At 34.5% G+C, this 17,802-nt stretch overlaps 1 long non-coding RNA gene and 1 pseudogene across 1 annotated transcript in view; both read left to right on the top strand.

Moving 5' to 3' along the window:
* LOC119624875 (uncharacterized) overlaps window positions 1-17,802 on the top strand; it is a 581,364-nt gene that overhangs the window by 484,255 nt on the left and 79,307 nt on the right. The window lies entirely within an intron of this gene.
* Window positions 15,351-16,177, top strand: LOC140712328 (ataxin-3-like; annotated as a pseudogene).

Raw genomic sequence — 17,802 nt, forward strand, 5'->3', positions numbered from 1 at the left:
CTTTTTTACAAAAATATAAATGGAAATATAATAAGCAATTTCAGTGGATTGACACAAAGTAATAGAATGTTGGACTTTATTCTGTTCCAGAAATGCATTTATTATGTTCTTCATGATAATGAAAAAAGAATTGAAGGAGATCTGTTAATTATAAGATGCTTTAAGGAAGTAAATCAATAATATAGTAACATACTTGGATATTTACTCAAATCAATCAACTATTTAAAACTATGAGAAAATTAGAAAACTTCAAATTGGACTGTGTAGTTGATGGTATTATTAGATTGTTCTCATCTACAGACAGGTAGTAAACATTAGGGCTCTCCTATTAAAAAGATGCCTTTCTTAAGAAATACATCTTTGATTATTTTGGGATGTATGTACAAAAATCTGAGTTTTCCCAAAAATAATTCCCTATGAGTGACATAACTGTGAATACAAATGAAATAAAACAGTCACTTGTTGATATTTACTTGTTGAAGCTGCTGATGCATTCACAGCCTTCATTATACTTTTTTTCTTTTTACTATATTTTTGAAAATTTCCATTGTAGTTGCTTTCACATTCTTTCCTTAAATCTATCATTTTATCTTTGAAATGTTTTCCAATGTCAGGTGAGGAAGAAGAGAACCATATTGACACCAGCATATAAGGGTAATTATTTTCCCAGTATAATTTAATCAATGAAGCAGAAATAATAACTATCAGATGAATGTGTTGTAAAAGTAATGTATTAGAAATAAAAATATTAGATTTTTATAATTGTGATCAGAATGGTTGTGCACTTGTGACACATGATAGATCCACAAAAATATTATTGGAATTAACTACATACTTTAGGAAACAGATACATTCTAAACAATCAATCAGAAGGAAAAAGATTTGCTATTTATCGATAACATTATCGTAAATACTAGTATTTGTGATGTTAATTTTCAATAAATTAAAATAAACAAAAAAGATAAGAATACAAATTGACATAATCCCAGAATCCAGAAATATTTATTCCTAATATTTTGATTAATGTATTTTCACATTTTTCAACTTTTCCATGCTTTTACAATTATGTTGCATAATCACAATAATATACATGTATGCCTACTTTTAATGGTTAAAATTATAAAGTAAGTTGTAAAATAAATATTTGCTTATGCCAGTTTTATAAGTTTGAATTCTAAGTGCCACAAAATTTCACAGAGCCTTTTTTAGATGTTGATATTATTGTGTATGCATAATATGTTCCTTTTGACCAAATATATAATTATTTTAAAATACTTGAAAATTTAGTCATTAATTTTCATTGTAATAGTCAATTTGATAAAAAAGTCAAATCTCTTGGAAAATAATGTGATATTATTATACAGAAAATTTGGTCATGCTATTGTCAAGAAAAATATTTAAGATGAGACTATCTAGTTGAATAAAACTATATTTAAATTCAGACCTATAAATCCCAGTGCTCTGGGAGGTATAGACAAGAGGATCCCTTGAAGCCAGGAGTCTGAGGCCAGCCTGGGCAACACAGCAAAATCCTGTCTGTTATTTATTTTTTTAATTAGCCAACTATTGTGGCACATGCCTGTAGTCCCAGGTATTTGGGAGGCTGAGGTAGGAGGACTGCTTGACACCAGGAGTTTGAGGTAGCAGTAAGCTATGATAGCACCACTGTACTCCATTCTGGGAGAGAGGAAAGGAGTTTATTAAACTACTTAAATACTTAGCGACCCTGTCTCTAAAGAAAAAAAAAGTAGATTAATTAAGCCTATTTGTCTATCACTTAATAATTCAATATTTTTATGACATCTTATTTGTGGACTTTTTTCCCAGTAACATATTATTTAGAGTTAATTGATTTAACAGATGCAAAAAAAAAAAAAAAAAAGATTATTGAAGAAAAATTAGTTTTTCGTAACATCAAAAACAAATTCTTGTATCATTTTCTTATACGATTTGGTGAAAATTAATTATTGAACATGAGATAAAAACCAACTCTAGCACAGTTTAAATTAGTCAATTCTAAATTCTACCTCTAGCCTGCTGGATATTAACCTGTCTGTGATACAGATACTTCCATAGGAATGTGATTTTCATTTTATCTGCCTTCTGCCTACAGTGGAATTGTACACTAACCTTCCCTTATTCTCATATCATAGTGATAATATTGTTCCAGATAGGTTGGGGTTACATAACATGGTGGCTAATTTTATGTGCCAATTTGACTAGGTCACAGAATACACAGATATTTGGTCAAATATTATTCTAGGTTTTTCTGTCGGAGTGTTTGTTTTTGGATAAGATTAATATTTAAATGAATATACTGAGTAAAGCAGATTGCCCCCTTAATACCAGTGAGTCTCATTCGATCAGTTGGAGGCCTAAATAGAAGAGAAAGGCCAATTCCTGCCTCCCACCAGCCAAGTAAAAGAGAACTCTTCTTGCTTGATGGACTTTGAACTGGAACACTTGTTTTTTTCACACTAGAACTGAAACACTGGCTATTCCTGGGTCTCCAGGCTGCCAGTCTTCGGACTAGAATGGCACCATCAATTCTCCAGGTTGCTGACTTATCCTGAAGGTCTTGGGACTTGCCTGCCTTCATGATTACATGGGCTAAGTCCTTATAGTTTATCAATCAATTATCTATCTATCCATCTATGTATTTATTTGCAAAGCAATATACAAATAATTGAAATTTACTGCTCAAATTCTGCGTGTATTCTGAAAAAAGGTGGATGCAATAAAGAAACTATAATAGCGTGTAGCTTACCCAGAGTGAGACATAGTCAGAAATGTTTGTTTTTTATAAAAATTAAATCTACATAATCAGAAACCCATATGTATGTGCTCTATAGATTATTAATATGAATTCTTCTAATCATTTACATATTCATGTTAAAATACTGTCTATTGATTACTGCATTACTCAGCTTCTGTTAAGTAATTTAAATGATCATCTCCAAAAATCAGACACATACAACATTAGGCATTTATTCCTTGTTCTTGGGTCTCCCTGTTGGCTTGGGCAGTTTGGCCACATTTCAGCTCCATATGTAGCTGCCAAGAGCATCTTCTTATCAAAGATGTGAAGAGGGCACAGAGGATTCATCCTCTCCCTAAATGTTGTAGATAGGTAGGTGGATAGATGCATAGATAGATAGATAGATAGATAGATAGATAGATAGATGATAGATAAACAGAGATTATGGTTAAGTAATATATAGTGGTTCCATGTAACTTGTGGTGTGAGGTCTAAAATTAAATATGTGCTGCATTGACATTTGGTAAAATGAGGAGGGGCCTTAAATGACCTAATTGGCAAGATTCCTGCCTGCTCTGCTCTTGCAGATAAGGACACCTAGCCAAAGAAACCTCCTTATCTCAGAGAACAGGTACACTTTCTGCTTATCTCTGAGTGGTGGGTTTCAGTTTCCTGTCAGCATTCAGAATTATGCAAACAACACAAGGACTTCCCCACAAGGAAATCAAAAGTCACTCTACTCTAGATTCTACAAAGCCTGCATCCCCACAGTACATGATTGGTCATTCCATTCTCAAGTGCAACAGCCAAATATGGTATGTGTTGTCCTCCTCCACTGGACTGTGAGTGTAAGTGACTAATGAACTGCTGTCCATTTCATCTGTCCAATGTTAAGAGTCATGTGTTCAACCATCTTCATAATCCTAAGGCAGGAATTCCTCCTCTATTAATGGGGTTAATAGGACACAATAAAAATATAACATATGAAAAATAGATTGGTAAAAGCATGAATTGAAATGCTTAGGCATTGAGGGCCTTTTCTAGATTTTGTTCTGACAGTGCACATGTTGCAGCATATTCATAAACAATATTAACATGGGGCAAGTAACAGAGAGAAACAGATCTGAAGGTTTGTAATTTCAGTTATTGCGTTTTAAAATAATAGTATACCTCAACATTGCTTCTCACCATTCCCCCTTAAATTCTCCCACCTGCCCTAGTTCTCTTACTGAGGGAATAGGTCCATACTTTTTCTTGTAATAAAATTATTAAAAGCTAATAATATTTCTAATGTGTACTTAAATAATGATTTGGAGCCAGTTTATTCAAAAATCACATTTTTACTAACTTAACCATAGATTTGGAAAGCATGCAATTTTTTACCATTTGGCAAAAAAACCTGTCTTCATTAATTTTGACATTAATAATGATTTTTTATAAAACTGAGTTGTAAGCTAGAAAAATTATGAACCATTTGGGGCTCTATTGTATATATATATATTTTTTAACCTAGTAACTCAAATAGTATTTAATGTGTTATAATGCACATAGAATTTATCTAGAGCTGGTGTAAACAGCAAGGTACAAATATGATTTATCATGTTTCCATATCATTTTAAATATTTTTTGGCTATCATGAATATTTATAAATAAGTGAAAAGATTATTATTATTTGCAATTCTATACAAGTTTCACCATTGAAAAGCTGAGACTGTATAAACCTGTCTAAAAGCTGTACTATTCCAAAATCTTATAGATACAATTATTTTATTTTAAAAAGTATATATATTGAGTTATCCTGAACTTCAGACTTCTTTATCAGTATTATCATCTAGAATTCTATTAGTGTTTCCATTTTGGTCTAAAGCATCGTTATCTCTTTCCAGTATTGTTTCAATAGCCTCCTAAACTGATCTTACTACATCTCCTCTATACTCCCTAGAAACTTTTCTTCATCCTGCTGCTATATTAATTTCCTTTTGAATGTGCACTCTTTTGTGGCACTCTTCTAATCAAAATTATACAATAATTTCCTATCTCAGAGAGAAAAGCAAAGTGTATATATATATATGGTTTTCAAATTTGGCTCTACATTCAGTCACCAGGGCTTTTTAAATTTGTTATGGCTAAACCTTAGCCCTGATCAACTGAATTAGAATTTGTGGAGTTGCTAACCAAGCAATGGTCTTTTCGTAATGATCTTAATGGGCAACTGGGGCTGATAACCACTGACAATTTTGTTCTAGCTCCTACTTCTCTATAACTTTTTCTAGCACATTCTTTCTTGCCAACTCTACTGCAGTCACATGGCCTGGTGGATAGTCCTCAAACTGCTACTGCCATTAGATGAAGAACTCCTTTTCTGAGCTGGATATTTTAAATGGTTCTAGTCGGCCTTCCTATAGCAATACTCTTCCCCTAAATGGGAGTCTGTGGAGACAGAGAATGTACCAATGCACATACCCATTCTAGAATATGCTACAAACACCTGGAATCCCATAATTCCCTATGAAAAAGATTCTAATCCCACCTCCAGGGCCTTCACAAGTCTCTTCCCTGGACCATATTCACAAGTGTGGTGGCCCGAAGAGTGGCCAAAGGCTGTGTTCATTGGGAAGTAAATAAGAGTTTGGATATGGAAGGTAAATTCCCATAAACACATGTGACCCTTCGTGGTGTGATACAAAAGCCCAGGCTGGAAAAAGAAAGGAGGTGAATATCAGTCTGCTGTCCCACTTTGAGGGCTTGCCCTTCCCACAATGGTATATGCTCCTGTGTGGAATTTCAGAGTCCCAAATGCCAGGTCATTATAAAGGTTTAATTGTCAAATATAGATTATAATGATTTGTTAACTTGATTTAGAGCTTTAAAATATTTAAATATATGGTTTATAAACCTCCATTTGTACTTTGGTCCATGACTCTACAAATGTTAAGAATGGGCAATCTCGAACACGTGAAGCATGATCTTGTCTTGAGGACTTTGCACTTTTTTCCCTCTGCTGGGAAGTCTACTTCCCAGAGTTCTTCATGGCATTGTGTCCCACTTTAAATCTCTGTTTAAATATTATTTTGTCTATGAGGTCTTTTCTAACACTCTTGTTTTGAATAATTCTCTTCCTCTCCAAATTCTAACATGTTCCGTTCTCTAAAGTTTGCAGTATAGTTCTCCAAAAGCTTATCATTGTTGTGTCCTCTGGTGAAAGTATTATCCCATGGAAACAAACACCTGTGTTTTGCAGAGCCTCAAATTCTAGGAATTTGAGAAAGAAAAGCAAAATGTCACGAGTGAATACAAGAGGTAATAGAAATAGAGGTAATAGAAATGACTCTCATTTTCACCCTTTGATTTCTAGACAGTGAATTTTGAATAGGAGAAGAACATAAAAACTATATAGTGGTTTCTGATATGAAGCATATACCGTATTATGAAGGACATTATTTCAGTCTGCAAGGTGTTTGCTGCCCAGCTGGTACCATAACTGAGTAGTCAGAAACAGCTAAACCATGATGCTCCCAGGCTACCTGCTTCAGTGTAGTGAGGGAAATGGTAAGACTAGTTATGTCAACAAGTATAAGCTCATTGCCTAACTTTGTTTGTTACAAAATAAGTTCCCTGTTCAAAAGGAATGATGTGAAGAATACTCATGAGGTCATTAAGGTATTTGATAAGTCCATAGATGATGAGTTTAACTAAAGCATTTTGGATAAGGAAGTTAAATTAATACCACAGTATCTCTTCTAGAGAAAACAAAGCACTGCCCTTTTCACAATGAAAGCTACTGAATGTAATCAGCATGCCAGTATCCCCCTGGGGAATGGCACAGTATTAGAGGTTGTTATTGATCTCTGCTGTTGGCATGTTGGTCACTCACCCATAGTTAGCCAGATCAAGCTGGCTGTCAAAGCCCCATATTACTGAGCACAGCATAACATCCATCCCTGCTGATATAACCACTAAGTTCCTATGCCCACTGGGCTACAACAGAGATATCTGGGCAGATAGACTGATTTGCATCCACAGAACACTTCCACTTGTCCACATGGGTTTGAAGATTGCCATCTGCTGAAATGCTTTTTGGTTTTCCTTCATATGGAGCACAAATATCATTATAATTTGTACCCACTCAGAGGAAGTTTATCTACATAATTCTTCCCAGAATTCCTTGTCACCAGTTTCCCAATTGTGTTCCTTCCATATTCCTGACCATCCAACCAGATAATTTGCCACTTGTCATGCATGACTTCAGATCATTACATCTGGCATTTTCTTCTTCTTGGTAAAATGAACAATCAGGTGTACTGCTCAAAATTCTGCCAACTGGAAAGATTTTCCTTTACCATTATTTTAAAAATGATTTCCAGTATGAGGCTAAAACTTCGTAGCTCTCCACATTCAGGTAGTATTAACATATTATGTAGAATCATTTATAAATGGGCTAGAGTATTGTTTTCGGTGTAATGGACATAAGAAATCATGACAAGTATTGAAAGTGAGGAAAAAATTTAGCATGCATATGAACAATGGACATGTGGACCACTTTCTAAGATGCCTTATTTGAGTCTGTAGGACTTACTTGAACTCAATCTCATATATAACAGTTTTGCTTGATGATGAAGTGCTGCTGTGCCCACCTAATTTTATAGTTCAGTCAGTCAGACAACATCATTTTCATGATGTTCACATTATAAATTTGTTGCTAATTGTCAAGCATTCAGTCTCTACTCAGGCTCTGTAACATGCCCAGATCTTTTTCTTAAAATAAGAATAGTTATCCCTAGAGGGTGGTGTAATTTTGTTAAAATCTTTAGAGTTGCAGTATGATTATCCGCACATGCCTGCCGAGTGCTCTGTACAGCATACCTGGTTGTCATAGATATGTCAAGGAAAATTGGATCTGCTGAGTCATATGGTCCAAGTGACAGAGCAGTTTGCAAGCAACCTAGACCTGCTAAAGAGCCTTTTCTTGATTTGAGCCATACTCCAAACTAGTAGCTTCTCAGGTTACTTGATAAAAGTTTTGGATTAGAAAGCCAAAGTGAGATATTTGTCACTTAGTAAATCTAAAAATCTCAATAAACATCATGCCTCTCTCTTAATTTAAGGAGGGGACAGATGCGGCAACTTGTCTTCAATTTAGAAATTGTATCTTACATTGTCCCAGGCTGCTAAATCACTACAAAACATGAAAAAACAAAACAAAACAAAACAGCTAACTAAACTAAAAATCCATGTAGTTGGCCTGTAATCAACAAGAATAAATGAAATTCGAACTTGCATTTTTGTCTTACTGCTTTGAAGCCTCCAACTTTGATAATGTTCATGACCTACAATAGAGTTGATACACTTTACCATGGAATTTCAAAAGCACTTGGCCAAGTACTTGAAGATGCTGAAGACAGAGACTCAGTGGGGCCTCCAGGTGCTGCAGATCCAACTACTTCCTCATGCCAACAAGATAATCTGGCAGACTTGTACAATGTGAGCCATCTGAAACCATACCTAACTTTACATCAAATTTCTGAGTTTAAACATGGGCTGCTGCTGCTTCACTTCCACCTTCTAAATCTTGCACAAATTTATTTTGTGGCCAACACTGCACTAGAACCTTAAAGGAAAGGGAATTTCAAATTACGTAATTCCAGTTTAGCTAAATTGATACAAGACAACATCACATTAATTATTTCCATGTTAATTTCCTCTTCCTTTAATAGCCAGAATCTACATAATTATTTTGAAGTCATACTCATGTTGCAAAATTTAACAAGATGTACTATGTCTTTTGCAACTGTAAGTCAATTATTGACACCAAACTCTTCTTTCAAGGCAGTTAAGTGATAGCTCACTAGACTTGTAAGTGCACCCAAGGTAACTAAAAGAAAAATTCATACATATAAAAATCAGATTGAATTATTAAATATTTAAAAATTCTGACAAAATATTCAGGAAATATTTTATAATTTATCAAAATATATTGCTTTACACATTTCTTAGTGCATGAACTTCTTAAAAATGAATATATAGTCTATGTCATTTTATCAGTTTACAGAATATACTTCTACATTCTTTCAACACATCTATTAATTGACTACCAGATGACTGGAACATGGTGCAGAGTTTATAATAGTAATCAAGGTAGGCAAGTCCCAATTGTAAAATAATTAGTATTCTGGAAGATAAAGAGGAGGGGGGATAGGAAAACCAGGTAATAAAAAGTAAAAGTACTACACTAAACCTCAAGTAAAGTTTTATGAGGTAAAGAAAACAGAGTACTGTGGGAGAGAAATATAAGTCTATCTAAAGGAAGTTACTTCTGTTAGATAGAATTTGAACTGGAAAAGCAATGACAAGAAGGTGATCACTGTAGGGAAATCTAAGATAAGAGATCTAAGATAAGAGTGCTCCAGCAAGATACTAAGGAAGGGGAGCAAGCTTGGCATGTTGCAGGAGAAAAATAAAAACAAAAAGCAATGGAGTGTCTGGAACATAATGAGAAAGGCATGAATGTTGCTGGATGAAGTCAGAGAAATAGCTGGACTCGGAATATGTAACATTTATAGGCTATGATAAATAATCAATATATGTTTTCTTTCACAGCCTTGAATTTTTGAAGTGTATAGACCAAGTATTTTGCAGAATGCGCCTCTCATTGGGCTTATTTGATGTGTCCTCATGATTAGATTTAGGTTATGCATAGGGATACCAAGGAGGTAATACTGGGTCCTTAGTGAATCACGTCAAGAGTCATGATATCTCCAACTTGCTGTCAGATGGCTCCAAAAACAATCAGTGTAGTGGAGGAGGGAGAGGAGAAAGAAGGTTGGGAGGACGAGAGAACAATAAGGAGTGATAAAACAAATGGAAAGAAACATTTAAAAAATTACCATCTGTATACCCTTTGTTTAGGTATGAAAGTTCTTTGTTCTATTCTTCTAACTTTTATGTAATTTTGAAATTATATATAAAAATAAAAATTACCCAAAGTAATACATAAATAAATAAATAATATTGATTGTCTAAAATGTGATATGGAGATAATTATTTTTAGTATAGGAATGGGATGATATAAATTACATTTTAAAAATACCTTCTCTTTTATGAACAGAACAGATCCTTTAAAAGTGGTCAAGTGTAGAGACAGGGAAATTAATCAGGAGACCATAATGATAGCCAATCCAAGAAGTAATGGTGACTTTAACTGGATTTTATTCCTAAAGATAGAAATAAGTGGCTATAAAATATGTTGGAAGTAGAAAAATAGGGCTTATTAATGAACTGAATTTAGAGTTATGTGAAGTAATAACCAATCAAGAACCTTCTTGGTTTCAATTATGAGCAAGTGTGTAAAATGTGTTGCCATTTACTGCGATTAAAAGCCTGAATTCGGAAAAGTTTTGACAAGGAGTTTAAGGGGATGGAAATTATGAGCTATGTTTTGAAAATGTAAAATGTGACATTAGTATATAATATCCAAGTAAAGATATGGATAATTTGAACAATATAAGTATTTTGTGAGTCCAAAAGAGTCAAATGTCATCAATTTCATATGGTTCCATCACCTAATATTATGTGGCTGTGGATATGAATCTGCAGTTCAGAGAAAAGCTCAGATTTAGAAAGAGATTTGAGAAGCATTGGAATATTGATGTTATTTAAAGCTGTAAAACTGGATGTGGTCACATAGGAAAAAATGTAAACAAAAAATAACTTTATAGGTGAGCTAACAACAAGATATTTATAAATAAAAATTGAGGCTGAGCGGGAGGCTGAGGCAGGAGAATTGCGTGAACCCGGGAGGCGGAGCTTGCAGTGAGCCGAGATTGCGCCATTGCACTCCAGCCTGGGGCACAGAGCGAGACTCTGTCTCAAATAAAAAAAAAAAAAAAAAAAAAAAAAATTGAGGCTGAGCACAGTGGCTCCTACTTGTGACTTCCCAAAATTTGGGGAAGCCAGGGTGGGAGGATTGCTTGAAGTCCGGAGTTCAAGACAAGCTTAGGCGACACAGGGAGACCCCTGTCTCTATAAAAAAGAAAAAACAAAAAACAAAAAAATGAGTCAGGTAGTCCTAGCTTGTAGGTAGGCTGAGGTGGGAGGATTGCTGGAGTCTAGGAGTTGAAGGCTGCAGTGAGCTATGATTGTTCCACTGCACTTCAGCCTGGGTGATAGAGCGAGACACTATCTTAAGAAGAAAAGAATAGATTAAGAAAACAAGTATAACAAGAGATTTCAGAAAAAGCAGATGAAGTGATTAAAATTATTTGTATTTTCTTGAACAAAATATTAAAACTATTTTTCAGTTTGATCTTTTGGCATTGCTGTGTTTCATTCCCTGTCACATAAATAAATAAATAAATACAATCTTCTGAGTCACTATGACACTATAAAGTTGACTCTTGATTTAATAAAGAATCTTAGCAAACCTTTTCAAATTTCACAACCCTAGGACTTACCTAACTGCAATATTCAATGTTTTATATGCTGCTCCAACTTCTACCAACTGTACAATAAACTACTAACAGTTTAAGATAGACTAAAAAAGAAATACACAACCATAATACTTTCTTATGTTTTACTGTGCAATAAATTTGACATAAAGGTTCCAAACCCACATTTACTTGATACATGGTGCAATGTAAACTGATAATTTCCACTTTCTCTTCTCCTTCTCTTCTCTTTTCGTCAACAGACTGTTGATTTGTTTATCTGATATTCAGGAGCCCCATCAAGGAGAAGTATATACTTGCTATATACATCAAAGCAGCATTTTTCAAATTGCTACTACTTGGTAGCAAAACCAAAAAATGTAACATGAAAATGAAAATAACTTAATAGATGATATAAAATTGCTCCTAGGGTAAATCTGGAGGACCAGGCTGAAAAATTAAGCAAGAACAAGATAACTAACCAGTAGGCAACAGGCTACTGAAACAGACTGGCTAGATGCTACTCTGAACATTAATGTTTGTGGAAACGGCCCTGTCATCACTCAGGAATGCCACTCTTGGAAATTTGATCATTTTAACTTAAATAACCTCAAACTTTTCTTGAATAACTTTCACTCTCCCTTAACATTCAATGCCTGAGAAAGAAATATGTGAATTCAAGCTCAACCCAAGTTTATATGTCTATCAGCTATTAGGATGTGAATGTAGGATAGGGCCCTGCCTGCTTCAAGTTCCACCATCACACTAGGGATTCCTTGACAATTCAAGGGGTATTTACACGATGGATAATTAACAAGTAACAAATATCTACTATAACCAAAATTATACATACAATCTTCTTTTATTTAGAAAAAATTTATGCTATATGACATAATACAAATATTTCTTGTACAACTGAAACAAATTTCATTTTCAAGGGAAAATTGCCTAAAATTTCAGTAATTTTTGCATCCAATTCTATGTTTGAATTCTGTGGAAAATACTTACTGCTTTTCACAGGAGGAAATTTGTTACAATATAAATATAAGTGCAAACACTAGCAAAGGTTTAAAAATGGATAAAGGCTCTAGTTTATAGCACATAATTTACAAATTACTTACTCTATCACCCATTTCAAATTCTTCTGGTTTTGAGACAGCAATCTCAACCTGACAGAGTTCTCTACCTAATTCTATGATCCAAACTTATGTTAATTAAACATCTGTGACTTTGGTGTTCCTGCCTGTACAGATTACAATAACATTTAGGCCTCTGTGCTGTTGTGCTAGTGGGTGTAGTAGGGGGTCATCTGAATTCTATTCATATTCTTCCCTCCTTTATGTAATATTTACCTATTTGGATGGTGAGGATTGATCATGCCAGCCAATATAAATACCCTGTTTTGACTTTTGATTTAATCATGTGAAAAGCTACTTTGGCCAGAGATAATCTCATCTAAATCAACATGACTCATCTTGGAAGCATTCTTCAGAACCCAGACTTTCAAATGAGCAAAGCCACGAATCATGGGTGATAACAATAGACCTTTTTCCCAACTATGTATTTAGGTGTGATTCAACTTCTGTGCTTTGTCTCCGACTGCATTCTGCTTATGGGAGGACATTTTTTGAAGATTGGTTGTTAGTTCAAAACACATTATATAGTCTTCAGGACAACATCATAACTATTCAAGTTTCAGGCTCATGCATTGAGGAAGGGAGGGAGATATATTAAGTATTTGGAGCTCATCAAGGTGACTAGCGTTATGTAGTCCCTCTGGTTGCTTTGGACAGCAGGTGGAACAGAGGCCCTAGAAATCACTGAGTGGTGACCAAAAGAAAATCCATAGAATAATGTAAGCTATGCTTATTTTTAAAACGGCTTTAGACTGATTTTTCACCTACAGCCCTGATGGATTTGTTAGAGGACACTTTTAGGAAATTTATTCTAGTTCTCAAATACTAAGTTATATGGACTTATCTTGATCATGTGTGGGGCCGCCTGCCTCTGAGGTAACCTCCATTGGTCTTCACCTCCTAGTATTGATTCCATTGTACAGTCCATTCCCACCTTCTACTAGGGTTGATCGATGTGGCCAATAGAATATGACAGATTGATGGTATGTTGCTTCTGTGATTGAGTTATAAAATATATTGTGACCTCCATCTTGGTCCCTCTTTTTGTTTTTGTAATTTCAATAGCTATAGGAGTACAAGGGGTTTTGGGTGACATGAATGAATTGTATGGTGGTGAGGCCTGGAGTTTTAGAGTATCCATTACCTGAATAGAGTACATTGTACCTAATAGATGATTTTTCATCCTTCACCCACCTCAAACCCTCCCTCCTTCTGAGTCTCCAATTTCTATTATACCTCTCTGCACATCTTTGTGTATCCACAGCTTAGCTCTCACTTCTAAGTAAGAACATGCAGTATTGCATTTTCCATTTCTGAGTTACTTCACTTAGGATAATGGCCATCAGTTTCATATAAGTTGCTGAAAAAAAATGCATTATTGTATTCTTGTTTATGAATATTTTTTCCATGTTGTTAATATACCACATTTTCTTTATCCACTCATCGGTTGATGGCCATTTAAGTTGATTCCACATCTTTGCAATTATGAAATCTGCTGCAATAAACCTATGCATGCAGGTGTCTTTTTAAAATAGTGACTGCTTTTATTTTGGGTACAAAACCAAAACTATTAAATAGGACCTAATTAAACTAAAAAGATTCTGCAGAGCAGAAGAAATATTGAATAAACAGTCTACAGAGTTGGAAAAAAAATTGCAAACTTTACATCCAACAAAGAACTAATATTCAGAATCTGCAAGGAAGTCAAACAAATCAGCCAGAAAAAAAGTCAAATAATCCCATTAAAAAGTAGGTAAATGACAACAACAGACATTTCTCAAAAGAAGATACAAAAATGACCAACAAATATTTTTAAAATGCTCAATATCACTAATCATAAGGGAAATAAAAATTAAAACTTCAATGAGATACAACCTTACTCCAGTATGAGTATTGGGCATTATTAAAAAATCAAAAACAATAGATGTTGGTGTAGCTGTAGTGAAAAGGGAATGTTTATACACTGTTGGTGGGTATGTGAATTATTATCTCACTTTTTTAAACGACTTATCAGGGAGAAGTCAGCTGCAAGGGAGCACAGCTTTATGTTGAGACTCATGTGATAATCAACCGAGACTTTCTGCCACTGACCATACAAGTGAGCTACCTTGGAAGCAGGTCCGTCAGTCTCTGTCAACTTTCAGATGACTGAATTTGACTGACAGCTTTACTAAAATCTTATAAAAGATCCTGAATCAGGATCAGCTATATAAACCAATACTGAATTTCTGATCTTAAAAACTATGTCAGATAATAAATGCTTGTTATTTTAAGCTGCTATTAATAATGTTTAGAGCAATTTTCACAGTAATAGAAAATTAAGTCTGTTAGGAAGGTTGTCTTAAAAACATTAAAGAACTATATTAATAATATTACTAGAAACCCATAGTCCTTATGATTTTGGACTGTTGTCATAGAATCCTTTGGATGTCAGTTTAATATGATATAATTTTTGTACTACTCAACGGAGATAATTAAATATCAAGCCCATTAACCAAAGAAAGTGGGATACATTTTTTTTTTTCAACAGAAATTTTGGTATTCCACAGCAAGAAAAAACATTAAAGCATAATTAAGATATCTTAGTGTAAACAGATGTTTTAGAAAACACACAGTAGGAAAATGAAAACACAGTGAAACAATTTTTGAAATTAAGATAATTGGTTAAAAATGGAGCTTCTTAAACAAACAAGTAGTCAATCTTTCATGAGAAACAAGAAGGCTCGCTTTGTGCTCAACATTACTGGCATGATTTATTTTAAGGAGAATATTTTAGCCCTGTGGAATTATCTTCAATTGTACATCAGCTAGATGAAGAACAGAGGATGAGACTGGCAGAAGGAAGAGTTTCTAGAAAAGAAACTAGAAACGCATTTTTACAGTAGCCTTCTGGAAATAGAAGTGACAGATTTTTTTTGCTTTTGTTTTTGTTTTTTCTCTATTCAGGTTATAAGCAATGCCTTGCAAATTTGGAGTTTAGACCTAATCTTGTTCAATAGTCCAGAGTATCAAAAGCTCAGGATCAACTTTATAAATGTAAGATAATTTATATGCAATTACAAAGAATACTTGTTTACAGTTAGAAAGTTAGGAGAACAATGTTTAATTCGAATACTTTCTTGAGGGTTTCAGACTTAACATCAGATAACTACCTTGCACTTTTCTCAGCTCAATTACGACAGGAATGTTATTCTATATTTCTTGTTAAGGATGACCTGCCAGACTGTGAGGCCAACCAACTCCTGCAGATGATTAGGCTCCAATAAATGCATCGACCAAAACTTATTACAGAAGACTTAGATAAATTAACAGCAAAGGTTCCATGAAACAGATCTGGAATGAATCTTAGAGACAAATGATGGGTCAGAAATGTTAGATGAGGAGGAGGATTTGCAGAGGGTTCCAGGACTAAGTCACCAAGCAATTGACGTGGAAGATGAAGAAGCACATCTCTGCAGAGCTATTCAGCTAAGTATGCAAGGCAATTCCACAAATTTATCTCAAGATGTTCCATAGACCTCAGGGACAAATCTCACTTCGAAAGAGCTTTGGAAGAGAAGAGAAACCTATTTGAAAAGCAGCAGCAGCAGCAGCAGCACCAGGTAGATTCACCAGGACAAATTGCATATCCATGTGAAAGACTGACCACAAGTTCAGGAGCATTTGAGAGTGATCTAGGTGACATGAGTGAATAAGCCATGTTTCAGGCAGCCGTGACCATGTCTTTAGAAACTGTTGGAAGTAATTTGAAAATAGAAGGAAAAAATATCATTCAAAAATAATTTAGGCTGGGTGTGGTGGCTCACATCTGTAATCCCAACATTTTGGAGGCCAAGGTGGGAGGATCACTTGAGGCCAGGAGTTCGAGACTAGCCTGGCCAACATGACGAAACCACATATCTACTAAAAATACAAAAAAAAAAAAAAAAAAAAAGCCAGTTCTGGTGGTGCACATGTAGTAATAGCTACTCGGGAGGCTGAGGTATGAGAATTTCTTGAACCCCAGGGGCAGAAGTTGCAGTGAGCCGAGATCATGCCACTGCACTCCACTCTGGGTGACAGAGTGAGACTCTGTCTCAAAAAAATAAAATACAGGTAAATAAATAATTTAAATACTCCTATTTTTCCAATATTATCCCGTGTGACTACAGCATAGGATTCCAACGTTATACTGTAGGATAACAGCACAGCTCCATTTTGGTAATGTGTCAAATACATGAGGAAATAAGACTTTTAGGTGGCTTGAAAACAAAATGATGAGAAAATGGGAAAATGAATCAGTTGTAGGACTAAATAATGATCTTTCAAATATTAGCCAAACAGGCATTCAGCAATTAAAGAAATTTAAAATATATATATTTTTAATTGATCTTCTTTTCCTCACCATGATTAACTTAGGTACTTAACCAGGCCTTTCATACTTCTTCCTAAGTACTGGATTATAACAAGAAGATGGTATAATCTGTGGATTATTTAATTCCAACATAATTTTTAAAAATTCTCTATGAGTTGTATTTTCTTCCAAAGTTAACATTTGTATTCATTGCATCATACCGAAATATGGTTTTCTGTATTTTTTTATTTTAATAATAAACACACCTCTATTGACACACACGCTTGTGAGTATGGCTATATTTATCTATGGGATTTACCACCTGATGAAGTTTTGTAATTATGACAATTTAGTTCAGTGCTTTTCTCTAATTAGGCCCACTGTAAAGACATTTTAAATTGAATTGAATTGTATTAATAACCTCTGATTGACACTGGACTACTATTATTTTAATAGTTGTCATCAACTCTCCTAAATACTTTTGGCAGAAATGTATTTTTCCCAACACTGTGTGAAAGAAAAATAACCTGAAAGCAGGATAAATTCTAAAATGCCAACTGTTACAGTTTCTATTTTAAGGACATCTTAATAGTTATAAAGGACCACTTAGGAAAGATATAAATATGTCTCTCTTTTTTTCTCCACTTATACTATGCAAATTAGCCCTGAATACCTGAAGACCCCTGATTGAATTATGAAAAGTAGCTAAATCATTTACAGGCATGTATGCGTGCGTGCATGTGAATGTGTGCGTGTGAGTGGTGATAATGACATAAGAACTGAGACACTGACAAGTCTTTTGGAGGGGAATTTGTTGCACATTTTAGTGTGTATTTTAAAAATAAGGCAATAGATAAGAGAAAATATTTGTAAATAGCAGAGCTTCAGAATCCTTGACAAATCAAAAATATATGATATGAAAAATGCATCAACAATGGCATACATATCTTGTCATTGATTGAGAGAACATATCTGTTGGTTGGACACTGGAAATAATGCAGAGAAATAAAATGCTCTCAGTAATTTACAATGAGCAGTAGAAGAGAGCACAATAAAATCCAGGTGCTTCCTCTTCCAAACTAGTCTTTGGCTAGACACAAAGACACGACAGTGGTTGGTGATTAGGTTAGAATGTATGCCTGGAAATGAGGA

The sequence above is a fragment of the Chlorocebus sabaeus genome, chromosome 8 (assembly GCF_047675955.1).
Source record: "Chlorocebus sabaeus isolate Y175 chromosome 8, mChlSab1.0.hap1, whole genome shotgun sequence".
In the NCBI taxonomy this organism is placed as follows: domain Eukaryota; kingdom Metazoa; phylum Chordata; class Mammalia; order Primates; family Cercopithecidae; genus Chlorocebus; species Chlorocebus sabaeus.